Genomic DNA, 13,144 nt, shown 5'->3' with positions numbered 1-13,144 from the left:
TTTACCATTTACCACATACAGACATACAGCATACTGAATACCTCAGGATTGCCAGGATTATAGCTAGTCATGTAGAGTAGCCAGATCAATTAATAATACATTTAGGATATAGGGCTTGAATAAACATGTATAACGTTATCTAATGTATCATCTGAGGGATGCATTGAGCCGTCCAATACCAAGAAAAAAAAGCATTGGGGCTTTCTTGGACTTCCACTTTCTCAGAAATGAGCTAGCACTGCCAGTGGTTAAAGAAACCATCCTGTAGACATTTACTAACAAACCACATGCCCACTATCAACTAGCATGTCCATTAAGGACCATACGTCTTACTTAAATGCCCTTAAGGAGGACACGGTCGGGTCACTGCATCCATTCACAGTATAACATAAGTCCATAAATGGCTCTCAATGCAAAAAGCAGACAAGAGGGGAAGACAAAAAGTAATCCCAGGAGAAAAATCTGGTAATCCTGTTGACTTCTCCATCTCGTTTCTCTATGTTTAATCAAATAAAAGGACACTCATGTCAATTTAAGGTCCACAGAGCTCTGCAAAGCTACCTCTTGGTTGGGACACACTATAACACTAAATAGCCCAGGGTTATAATACCAATTGAGAAATGTAAATCAGTCAAATTTCAACTCTGGCATTCATGTTGCAGTAGCTGTGCATGATGTACGCCCTTTGTCAGTATAGCTACACTCACTGAAGAACCATCACACTGGCCTGCACTTGTATCCTATTTCTTTTTTTTTACAACAACTGTGATATCCCTGCAGCTAATACTCCTGCATGATTGAGCGATTATTTCACTGTTGAGAGATGACAGTGTAGTGAGCTCTCTGGTCATTGTTCTCCTAATGCAGACTCCCGCTCTCTCAGGGCAATTAGTCCCATGGGTCAAAACGCTTGACCAATGCCATGATTCGAGCCAGAGCAGTGACTCATTGTTAGTAGATGAGAGCTGAGGGCCAAGTACCCCGAGCTGTATTATGCATCGGCAGAACCAGGGCCACATCCAAACTCGATTGAAGATTGACTGACTAGCATGCTGGCCAGTGGCACATAAGAGGTCACTGTTCATCTGGAGAGCCAATGACCTCATGTCCACAGCAGACATCACTGTAAATGGCATAGTGCTAAATGAAAGGGAAATTAGGACAGTTGGTTTGAGTCACAGTCGTTTGCCTATAATGGACAGGAAGAGCTTTTCCATATCAAATGTTCCTACTTCACAAATCAGCATGCACGCAATGAAATCACAATACTTGTATTGATCGTTATTTCAAATTCTAAACTCTTTGGTCTTGTTTTAAGTCATGCCAGGTACTTGTTTTATATTAAAGGGACAGGAAAAAGGAAAAGCCCACATTTCACTATCACACATTTTATTGATTAATTTATCTTAAATCAGGAATTATATATTATATTATTACACCTCAAAGTGTTGTATTATTTTATTGTTTAGTAACAAAGATGAATAAGGACAAAAACCTCTGTTTTTGTATGCACTTACTTTAATGTGTTAGTATAGTATAGCATAGAGGGGTGGTGAGTTCCTACGTATGCAGATACCGTATATTTAATCTTATACAAAGGACACAAAGGACAACATAAGGAGGAACCAGAGTGTCTCAAAACTAAATCCAGACTGTTTTCTTCTAACTGAGTCTGACATCAGCAGAGCAGGATGAATATTTAAATGCTAGGTTCAAAGGAGTACAGGCATTTACAGTGTTTTTAGTATGCGTGCTAATTCCTCTCCATATACTATGTATGATCACCCCTGTATAACACCAAGTTCAACTGAAGCTTAGAGCCACAGTGGCAAACCCAACACTTCAATTTAGAAAATTCAGATCAAGATGGAGCATTATGTTACATGTTACAAATTCTTCACTGTTTCATCAATGATCTATAACATGCCATTAAAGGTGTTGAACTCTCGTACCCCCTTTGAAAGTTGTGTCTGTTGTAGAACGATATACGTCAAGGGTAGATAGGGTTCGGCCGGCTCCCTGTGTGTTACACCTAATGTTTTTGATGTAGCCAAGGCCTATCTCAGCTTTCACATTACGTTAATGCTGCCTTCATCGTATGAGAGCAGTCGCCAGATTTCTACACAGGCTACAGTAATGAAGCTGAAAACATAAAGAGTAAGTGGATTTAGACTAATGAAATTAGGCAAGTGACAGAGGGAATATGCCAAAGGAAACAAGGGAGGGCAGAAAAAGGTGGTCGAACAAACAAACCAACCAAAACAGCAGTAAACAAGGAGCAGGGACGGTGGATTCATGGGGAGATTATGCTATCATTACAGCTGCTTGGACCTGATACAGCACCAGCTGCCTTTCCTGAATAAATGGCATGTACCCTGGTTACTTACTTCCCCGGGAATAGAGCCTGATACCATCTCTTCCCTTAAAGCTTACAGGGTCTGTCGATAGAGGCAGCCATGCAAAAATAAATAGATCACTCGTTGAGGGAGTGTTACTTCGGGGTTAGCCAGCCTGACTGTGAAGGGGGAGAAGGCAGCCAATGATATGGGCCGATGGTATCCTAGAATCCCCACAGGGTCGGTCCCCTGTAATGGTAGCAATTACAATACTACAATGTGTACTAGGGGGTTCTTTGTGGTGACAGATCTTAACAGACCACATAGAACAGTTGTGTGCGCACTATTGGTCAATGACAGCCCCAGTGTTTATTTGCCAGGAGCAGCCTTTGTGTCTCAAATGATCTTCATACTATAAATCTAAGAGACACATGCTGCATTACGCCTACAATTTTGAAACTACCATATTTTAAATTATTATCCGACAGGCAAACACATTCATTCACATTTAATTTTCTTCATTGCGGAGTAAATGCTAAATCTAAAAGGTGAATAAGTAAAAAAATCAAAGTTCGACAGACAACGTGGGGGCACTTAACAAAGCCGCAATCTTCCCAGCATGAGACCAATCTCCTTTGTTGAGCCACCTTGTTTGTAAGGTGCCACAAACACCTTTTTGATGCAGCAAATTGACTGTATTCTTTGGCTTGAGTGCCATTCATTATCTATAATCGTCTTTAATTTCGCTTTGCCGTTTAATATCATTACACAAGTGACAGGTGCAAAGCCTTTAATCAGCCTCTGGTTAGCTTAGCCACTGCCCGGCTGTTAATCTGCCGACTCATGCCTGCTGTCGCGTTCTACTTTCTATCATGCTAAGTGTGGCCCTCTTCAAAGGTATGTCCTCATCTACTCCTGACTAAAGCTTTTTCCAGTGACTCGCTGCTACCAAATCATCCATTTTTAGCAAATTTAAGTCTGCTATAGTCATAATTGTACAACTGATTTCTACAGCTCTATACCAAAGGGGTGTGTAATTAAATGTGATGGCCACTTTTCCTGACCTGAATGAATGGTCCTAGGGAAAATGTAAAGTATATAAGTGGAACTCCTACTGCTACGCCAACCAAATGGCAGCATAATTACAAAGTGTTTACGTTCTTCAGCACTTACAATGTAACCCTGTGTTATCAACACTGTGAATAGTGCACCACACCTGTGCTTGACTCAATGAGCACCTGTTGTGTTCATAGGCAACTGACAGTGTATGTCCTGAGCATTGGTCAGGACATTAAACTGCACAATGTCATCCATTTTCATCCAATGTCAACATCTCTGACACAGTGGCTTCAGAGCTGCTTGTTCTGAGCCCTCAATTATCTCATGGAGAGGAGAGAGCTATAGTCAGAGAGAGAGAGAGAGAGAGAGAGTGAGTGAGAGAGAGAGAGAGAGAGAGGTGAAACACGACTGGCTGGGGCTGGAGCAAATGCCGTGGGGTGCTCCACCGTCCCCCACACCTATTACTCATATTATTATTTTCACTTACTGAAATGATTTAATTTCATCAGCAGTGTAATCAGGTTAACTGATTACCCAGAGCCACAGCATAGAGACACAGGCTTTAAGCAGGTCTGTGCATTAATACTACAGAGGGACTGCCGGGAGAGAGACAGAGAGAGAAAGCAAGGGAAGAGAGAGAGATTAGGGGCTATAGGGAGAGAGGATGATAACCATGGCGGAAGAGGATGAGGAATACCAATTGCCTGATCTCTTTCATACATATAAATGCAGCCTGAGTAAATATATGTTTAACTACTGGGCAGACCCAGCTGCTTTGACTGTAGACAATGCAGTGTAATGTGGTGTGCAACTACAACACAACCATTTTAAATCCAGCAGGCAGGCCAGAGACAAGAGAAACGTGCCCGAGTTTTTTTTACATGTAGGGTACACCTGTATTTGGGAATATAATGCAGGTAATGCATGTGTGTATCGGTGGTCTATGGAATGTATGAATTGGCAATTGTTTTTTCTACCTATTTTACTGGAAGGAAGTAAATACATTTCCAAACATGTACATGCAAATGTGAAGAAAATCACTGATTGTCACCATAATGGTTGCATGCAATGTGAACCACATATTTGAGACTAAATGGTTATCTTTCCAGTGACTACAAAAGAAGCTTCTAAAAACAAGGTAAAATGTCCTAACTCAGAGTACTTTCAACACCGTCAACTTGAATTATTTATGTTGTGAAAGAGATCGATCTGTTTTTCTTTCTTTCTCTGGACCTGATTGTGTTGTAAAATCCACCAGCTTTCTAGAAGAATGTGTGAAACCAGGTTAAGGCTTACGTTCTTTGCTCCAACCAAACAGTTCACTAGTGTGGTTGACAGATGACAATGTGCGAGGACATGCTATACAGCTTAACGCACAGTATATGTTCAACTAAACCAAATGGCAGTGTGATACAAGACGGGGCTTTCCATATCTACAATGCATCACTCCATGACAATCCTTCCATTCTAAAGGCCAATGTGATCCTGTTGAATTGCTTGAGAAACACACAAATGTAAGGAAGAAAGGCAAACAGTGACACAGAAAATATCCAGGGACAGAGAAGAATAGCAACACAGGAGAAATCTAATCACAGTGTCTCTGGTCCAAGCACCGATAGCCCTCTACGGATAGCCATCTCAGCTGAATAATGGTTATTATACGGCCAGCACTCAACCTCTACCCCCCTTTCTTTGTTCCCAGAAAGACGCCTGATGTCCCATTGGTATTCCCCACACCTAGCACATCTAGCCACCAAGGGCAACATTTACATCAAAATCTCCAAAAATACAAACCCAGAGAAATAATCTGAAAGACCAGCTGAGAGAAGAAGGAAAGGCCAGAGGAAAAGAGTAACAGAGAAAGAGAGATAGAAAGATTGGACATTAAACTGGAGTTTGCGGCATTGCTTATTGCGCTGCAAAATGAGTTTGTTGGGTCAGCTTTTCTGACCATATGAAAGCCCCACAAGGTGAACCATCATACTTTTTCCTTAGAATTCCATCAGTTTACCTAATCATTTTAGGAATGTTTCCAGTAGGTTGCCCAGACTGTATTATTATGCATGGAATATGTGCATTTACTTTTTAAAAATGTGTGCTTCATATGCAGATATCATGGATGTCCTGTAAGGAAAAGGTCACTGGAATTTCCACAGCAGCTGACTGTTCTATTAAATTACTCGTCTTGCCATTGAACCTTATAGATTATAATAGGTAAACGCTGAAAATGTTACCATGAGAGAGTGACCAGAGTTTCAGTTTGGCAAACACACTGACTCTTCTGACAACACTTTCCACAGCACCTTCAATTCTGAACACAGCCCATATTAGGCCACATTCATAGCTCTATCATCACCACTGAGCTAGACAGCTTGTTTGCCAAAGAATGACAGTGATAGCAGCCAAGAGAGGTATATTTTGCTGAACAGCGTAATGTGTGTTGCATGAGAACATATGCAGTATTAAAGTAGACTTCCACATACAGTATTATAATACCATTATATCAATATGTTTCCTTCATTAATAATCCCAAGTATGTTGCACTTCTTTAAACCAAAAAAAGAAAAAAGATTAAGGGGCTTTCTGACACATTTCTCCATGACAGGTTTCATTGTTGTAGGTTGAAATGCTGTCTTGGTCTGGTCCTACCTATGATTTTAGAGTTCAGTATTTGCCGGAAACACGCACAATATAAACTGTGTCCCTTATGTGGGGAACCAAGATAGACACGGTACAGACAAGAGAGCGGAGTAATTGTCTAGGACAGCTCTCCTTTCTCAGAGGAAAAGGTGGAGGTGGAAAAACACATGAAAAGGGGAAAATCTGTTTATCCTTCCTTCCTCTCTCTCTCTCTCTCTCTTTTGGGGAAAGACAGGCAAACTCCAGGGGAGACAGGAGATGAGGCCGGGGCCATTAAAGGAAGTGCCTCACCGCAGAGAAACGTCAACCAGTCAGGTCTGGTTTAGTGGTGGGTGGCTTTGAGTGTGCGTGTGTGTTTCTGTAAGTGTGTGTGTGAAGAAGCACAGTGGGCACCTTGAAACCTGACGTCAGTTTACCACTCAGTGTTGGCGTGTAAGGCTTTAAAAAGATGGACTTCAGTTCTTTGATTTGTAGAGTTATTGAGAAATAAATGGCCACAGTATCATTCAATCACAACACAAGCTCAACTCAGTTGTATCCTCCTAAAATACAACCCGCCAACTGAGGTAGGTTGGAACATGTTGCTGTCAACAATGGTTGTCAAAATTTGTATGTCATAATTTAAAGCAACCATATTGACAGATACAGCATTTCCATTGCTATGCTGTTCTTATAGATACATTAACACATTTTACACACACACACACACGCACTCTCTTTTACACTACATACAAGAGTGCCCAGTGCTTCCTTTAAAAGTCAGCAGAGTAATACATTTCACATTTAACTTATCACTTCCCATTTACTTTTTACATTTTTTAAATAACTTAAGTGACTTGGTTCCTTCCAGAAGTATGTACAGTACTTCATTGTATGTAATTAACAATACCATTGGTAAGAAAGCCTACTGGGGGTGCTTTAACAGCTCACTGGTGTGTAGCATAACGCTAAAAGCAGGAGTGGGCCCAGACCACAGCCCACCCAAACATTCTTCTTGCCCACCCAATCAAAACATTTTTTTCTTTTTTTAGTCATTTGAAAATTAGCATAAAATACCAGTGACATGTCAAACTTCTGATTGGGTGGGCAGCCTACAGCCCACCTTAAAAGTGGAAGGCCCTCTTCTAATGTTCAGACACAAACATACTGAGCTCTGAAACAGACCCGTCCACTGCGACACTCGGAGCATGCCAAAACAGATTTAGCAAAAGGACTATAGACCTAGTGACAGCCGAATCAAAAATTACAAAATGGGATTTTCAAGCCATCTGCACTGGGATTAGCAAATTGCACAGTGCTTATCCCTGCCAGCCAACCCTCATATAGCAGGCTGGTGGTGACTAGAAACAAGAATTTCACGTGAACTTTCTTTTCCCACATTGCAAAAACCTAAATAACCTTTCTTTGGAGCTAAGAAGCTTGCCAAGCAACTCTGGGCCGAAACATCAACAGGTTGAGAAGGCTGAACTGGGGCATTGTGCCACTTGTGCCACAACAACCAATCTAACCCAAAGAAATACCAAAACCTCAAGTGAACAATAGAAAATGTCAGCTGCAATTCCACCATAATTTCGAATGGAAAATTGGTACGCCTCTTTTATTAAGTTACCTGCATACTTTAGAATGCATATTATACATACAGTAGATAGTGTACTGCTTGAAAAACCAAGTTATGCTTTAGCTTTACCAAGCCAACTCAATTTCCATCATACAGAGATGTGATGCCGAAACTGAGCTCAGTGTATTTAAGAGGGAGGATGTGACAGAAATTGTGGGCGTATTGGTTCGTGGGGAGAATCGAATAAAAGAGGGGACACAGTCATTTTAAATACTAAAAGCTGCTTTATGTCCAATATTTGCAATCGTGCAGGCCTGGATGGTGTCTCTCTGATTGCTATTTCCATTTCCTTCACATTCCTGTTCTCCATTAAAATCTTCCAAAATCCAAGGCTTTTTTTAAATTATTTTTATGAATATCGTCAGACCATTGCAGTTCTGACGATATTCATATATTTTTTTTTTAAAGCCTTGGATTTTGGAAGATTTTAATATTTTAAGTGATTGGGCATTGCTTTTAATACCTTGTTTGGGACCAGTTTAACAATGAGGAGCAAGTACGTTTTTCCTCTACTCAATCTTAGCTGAGAGACCTTGAATCATTACATAGAATACATACTCATATAATCATGCCAAGCTTACCAACCATATTTCACTACAGGAAGCATATAGGCACGGCACTTGTGAAGCATGCAGGACTTTAAGTCTTATTAACTCTGCCAATCCTGGATGGCCCACAGCATGACCTCTGTGTTGTACCACTTCAGTCACCTGGGCTGGTGGCTCATGTATATGCATGAGGCTGCTGGACCAGGCCACATCCCCCTGCTCTTCTTTATTCATGAGTTGGGCCACTCCAAAGGTCTTCACTCGTTTTCACAAGAACCACCTCTTTCTCCCTCCTCTCATTCCCTGATCTGGTGTGGGGTGAAAAGTGCTACCCTAGTACAGATTGGACATTTTGATTTGGTATCTGTTCTTTATGACTGCATCGCTATTGTTTATTGTTTAGGATTACACATGCTCGTCTTGAATTGTAAAATGTGTAACACTACAACATGCAGTTGTTATTAATAATTGCATTTTTTTTTATTATAATTATTTTAAAAAAAAATGTTGTCTTGTCAGATTAGAAACCTTTGTGGCTAAGTACATTCCATGTCCCACTTCACTGAATGCCCAATTTCACATGTGCATGCAAAATAATTACAGGACTGCAGATAACTGATTTTCTCTGTTATCCAATAAAAATCCCACGAGACCAAAATGCTTACGCAAATTTAATGAAGTATAATGAAAGACACAAAGTAAGGTAGGAACAAGATGAGGGATATGAAATTATAAAATTGAATTACATAAATGTTTTGACATATTTTAGTACACATAGCAATAAACTGTTGATTAATTGCAGGAGATTTACGAACATTTATGAAGAGGGCAAAACATTTTAACACATTGTTATTACATTACAAGTGCTTTGGATTAAATTATTTGTTATAATTATATTGTACCTGCCAAATTACATTATATTTTATAGCCATCAGATCATATTTGGTCTTCTAAAGAGTGATAGAAAAGTAAGAATGTTGACACTACTGGTTTCCAATTGAGGAACAGATTACGTAAATGACTTAATATAATAGGAGGAAAGCTAGGGGTATCTGATGCAACATATTGAATCAGCGGGCCAATAGAACCACAGTGCTTATCCTTGGGAAAAAAGTCTCTGAAACACTGATCTTTCAATTTAGTCCCCAGGCCAACTCCTTGCTACGACAAAGGATCCATTTATCTAAACTGTGTGGCCAGTAATAAACCAATCTTCCAGACCCTAACCCCTTTTTTGCTTGCCCCTTGCTCTCCATCTCCTAACCTGTTCATTTCCTCCCATTTTCCCTCCTTTTTACTTTACCCCAGTGTCTTATATTGGCTATGGCCAGATGTATAGGGTGGCCTGGGTTGCTCCACTTGAGCCCGAATTATATGAAATTGATGGTTAAAGTTCACGAGCCAGACACCCCTGGCTAGAAGCAAGATCCTTGCACTTATCCCGCTCCATCAGCACCAACCCTCCCCCCCCCCCGGGTTTTCCTTTATCTATCTTGGTAGCACACAGCTAAGTGTCCTCCTACTCCTTCCTCCAATCACACGTGATTACATCATTACAGGCACTGAGGATCAAAGGATTCAAAAGCCATAAACTCTCATCTGAGTGAATTTCCTTCCAAAGGAACTTTTTATCTACAAGAGAGAAAGATGGGATGAGAAAGAAATAAGGCTGGCAATAGTCTGGAAGGCATACGAATGCCAACATGGAGGTATGCAGAGGGGAAAGGGGAGGGCAAGGCGAAAGGTGGGTGGAGAGATATCCTCGGAGTGAGATGGAAGTGCCAGAGTCATTGAAGGAGAGAAAAAGGGAAGTATGAAACCCAAAACTTCCTAAGCCACCAAAGAGAGATCAGGGTCATGAGGGCCATGCACATGGTCAACATCCACCTATTGATTTCTTGTTTCTGCCAAGCCTGCCCTTTACAATACACCAATACCATCTAGAGATTCATAGCACAAGGAGTACAAGTAACACCTCATAAGCACCATCACAGAACAGAGCCAAATAACAACCACAAATTGAACAAATGAAATGTTACTGTGATCGTGCACCCAAAGGGGAAGCATGCAGCCTACTATTTTCAAGAAAAATAGCTTGCCCTGACTAGCTGATAAAAGGTGTAGATCTTAACAGCACCAAACGTATGTATTATTTAGCGGTGAAGGCAGTGAGTGCTGCTTGTGAATGAGAATTGACTTGCTTGTCTGGGACAAACTAGAGATAAGCAGTTGGCAGAAACAACAGAGAATGCATCGAATGGCTCAGAGATGGACTCATAAGGTACTGTATGTCCAGGTCTCAGCCTAAGAGTGTCATGCATGTGTTCTTTTCAGTGTTTATTTAAAAGGCATTTTAAATGTGCGCCACTTTGTGTTGACTTTCATCCAATCGGCATAAAAGTGTAAATATTTTTAAAACGGCTGTCTTGGCTAGTAGACACAAACTGAACACTTGGAAAGGTATTCCAGCGAAACACAAGCAGTCAATGTGCAAGAAAGGAATTCAATGTATGTCTCCTGAGAATTCCAGTGCTTTTTGCATTGGGACTGCAAGTGTGCAGCTGCTTGTCACTATTGCTGTCCTACTCTACTGACCCTGTGCTCACTGTCCTGAGCACACACGTGCAAGAAAAGTACATCAATATAGAGGATTTTTAATATTTATTCTTCATCCATTCCTTTATTTATTATTCATTATTTCAAATATGTAGTCTTTTTCTTCTTCTACCTCTTTGCTTTTCACTTCAACTTTCTGCCATCCCTACCTACCTGCATTTTCCCCTTATCTTTCTTGTCCTCTCTAGGTGTGTGAGACTTGTGGAAGAGGGGGCAAAGATCACCTCAGAGGCAGGCATACAGAAGAGGAAGAACAGCCAGATCTGTTTTTGATACTACCAAGCTTATTCTTTACTGTCTCATTACAGCGCGGCCACTGCCTGACTGCCCGCTGGCTCTCTCTTTCTTACTTTGACTGCCTCTTTCTCCAATACACACACATGCGCACATACAAACAACAACAAACAAAAAAACGATGTGTGTGCACGGACACAACACACACATGAATACCTAGACATACCACAAATACTCTGTCACACACCGGCACACAAACTCTCTATCTCCCTCCCTCACTCGCACACACACCTGCTCATGTTTCACTATGTGTCTTATTATTTTTTCATCCAGCCTGCCTGATGCCCCGGACTCACCTCTTCCTCAAAAGTAAACTCTATAAAATAAGCATTCAAGTCTTCAACACCAAATCAGCATGATTTTAGCACTACAAGGAGATAAAAGGCAGGCAAAAATTGACCACGAAAAAAAATCAATACAGAAAACAGAAATACTTGAATCTGGAAAAAGTAGGTTTTAGGAGAGTAGGTCCTTTTTTGGGTTTTTACTTCTCTTTCCTAACTACATATTTCTGGAAAAGTCTAAAATGTAGTTTTAATATGATGCAAAAACCCACAGGGTCATGAATAAACCCATCTGTAACGTATTGCAAACCTAAACGTGTATTTGAGCTGGTGATTTAGATACGTACAGGGAATACTGATGAAATTAAAAGCAAGACAGAAAAATCGTCTCTAGATTTCTTCTTCTTCTCATCATCTGTCTTGAGTCAAACTGTCTCTTCCTCTCCGTCTTAGCCCAGCCTCAAACCAATTTTGAACTTGGATTGCATCACACTCGGGGAGAAATCTTACATTTGCTCAACTCTGATTGCAAACATACACGCATTAGAAGCTGTGAAGCTCAGAACAGCTCATAACATAACCTGAACGTTACGTGATTTTAACCTTAATCAAACTTCATCTCCCCTTTGTTTCCCTCCTCCTCCCTCTATCCCCGCCTAAGCATTGGTCATCACAGCTAGAGCACATTGAATTATTTTAGAAGCAAATTGGATGTTTTATTCTCCTTCAGAACGACAACATAACAGTGGAGATATAGTGTGAGGGAGACAAGAAAAGGTAAACGGAGAACAGAAAACAAATGCAAAGGGTAGGAATCTTAAAGCCGCTATTGGTTGATAGGTTGAGTAGTCTCTGTCCCCTCAACTTTCATCCTAGACCTCCTTTCCTTTTGCTGTCACTTACTTTTTTTCCCCATCTCATCATTACACATCTGACTGAGCCCCACCCCCTATATTTGACCGTCTCTCAACCCTTCTACGATAAGAAAAATAATAATACCTAGGGCCCAGGGCTGTACGCTTATTGTTTTAGGTGGTAGCACTGGTGCTAGCAAGCAAAAAAAATCAGTAGCACAAAAATAAATTCAGTAGCACACAAAGTATGATCGAAAACTTGCATAGCCTTAACCTATGCATTTCGCTCTAATTACCTTTTAGCCTGTCATATTGGTCTCATTTGAAATTCTCAATTAATATCATATCCTAGTGTGTGCAGTAATAATTGTAGAAAAATGAATAGGGGTGCACTGATTGCAATTTAGACAAAATAATCTAACCTGCCAATTGCAATCTTTTGCTGATTCAGAATTATTTCTCCTCATAAAATGTTTATCTATATATTTTTTGTATGATTATCATAATAATATTTTTTTTTGGTAAATGTCCTTCTGTTAATTAAAACCAAACTTTAAAACATATAGCCTATTAAATAAATAAGTATACATATTGGTACAATTTAGGATAAGTTAAATAGGTTGTTGTGAATGTGTTGGGAGGTGTTCAGTTATTTCAAACTTTGTTTAAATAGACTACTGGTGACTGCTCTCTGCAGCTGAAGCAGTTGATTTTCAAGCTAGCGCACTGTGAAGCGCGAACTTCCTGTTCTTACCGGCTTCAAAATAAAAGTCAACTCACGTTTGGCTAGTAACAGGCTTTTAATGTGAAGGCGCACAGGAAATGTTCTGTTTGCACACGCGCTAACTTAACTGCGTGCCGTCTCCTTACGGTTATACCGTTGGTGAAGTGTAGA

At 40.4% G+C, this 13,144-nt stretch overlaps 1 protein-coding gene across 2 annotated transcripts in view; it reads right to left on the bottom strand.

Annotated features, from left to right (window-relative positions):
- Positions 1–13,144, bottom strand: part of ptprsa (protein tyrosine phosphatase receptor type Sa) — a 165,871-nt gene that overhangs the window by 91,570 nt on the left and 61,157 nt on the right. The gene's annotated exons all lie outside the window — the stretch shown is intronic.

The sequence above is a fragment of the Ammodytes marinus genome (assembly GCF_949987685.1).
Source record: "Ammodytes marinus genome assembly, chromosome: 8".
Classification (NCBI taxonomy): Eukaryota; Metazoa; Chordata; class Actinopteri; order Uranoscopiformes; family Ammodytidae; genus Ammodytes; species Ammodytes marinus.
The sequence above is the reverse complement of the archived record's forward strand: the minus strand, read 5'-3'. Positions and strand labels throughout refer to the sequence as shown.